This window comes from Poecilia latipinna, unplaced genomic scaffold (assembly GCF_001443285.1).
Source record: "Poecilia latipinna isolate Pla-1442-1.1 unplaced genomic scaffold, P_latipinna-1.0 Scaffold177, whole genome shotgun sequence".
Classification (NCBI taxonomy): Eukaryota; Metazoa; Chordata; class Actinopteri; order Cyprinodontiformes; family Poeciliidae; genus Poecilia; species Poecilia latipinna.
The window spans coordinates 227,346-228,200 of NW_015112793.1; positions in this window are offsets into that span (position 1 = coordinate 227,346).

The following is an 855-nucleotide window of genomic DNA, read 5'->3' on the forward strand; positions in this document are numbered from 1 at the left end:
GTGTTTGTTTGGTGTGCCTTTTTTGTTTTTTTTGGTGTGGGGGGGGGGGGGGGGGGGGGGGGGTTGGCAAGAAAAGTAGACATAAATAACTTAGAAATAACTTAACACTCAAAATAAATTGAGTGTTCATGCTGTCCCCAGAGGATGACCACCCTGGGTGGAAGGCCATATCAAAAATGGCACCTTTTTTCTTTTTTAAAGTTTTCAAATATTCAAGAAACAAAGTTAAAGGAAGACAACTTGAGAAGCATTCCACTTTCAGTTCCAGCTGATTTTATTTCCTTCTCGGAAGAAAAAAAAAATTTAAAAAAGACAATCTGTACAGAGGTCTGAGAGGCAGTGATTGACCCAAATGTTGGCTGGTTTTTGAGCAAAAGACATCAAATGATCTTGGCTGAAGTGGACAAAACATGATCAAACACAACATATTGCACAAATGGGAAAGAAAAAGAAAAAAAGGACAATAGAATTTTTTCTCCTTTCGTTTTTTTTTTCTTTTTTTTTTTTTTTAAAGGAAACTCCTGGACCACAATCATCTTCCACCAAAGATGGCCGTCCTAGTGCCTGTCGTTGATCATCATACATAAAAACACACAATCTTTGCTTATAGTACAGTCAGTTTACATAAATATCTTCATGTTATTCTTTTAAAAATCTTAAACACAACAGCTATAGCTACATATACCTGAATCTGAAATACAAATGCTATTTGCCATGCCATAATATAAAAAAAAACAAACAAACAAACAAAATAATAAACAAATAGCCTGCTATATGTAGCCAACAGGTACAGAAAAAGGTTAAATACTATTTTTTGATGCAATTTGCGCAACAACAGATGAAGCACTTCAAAAA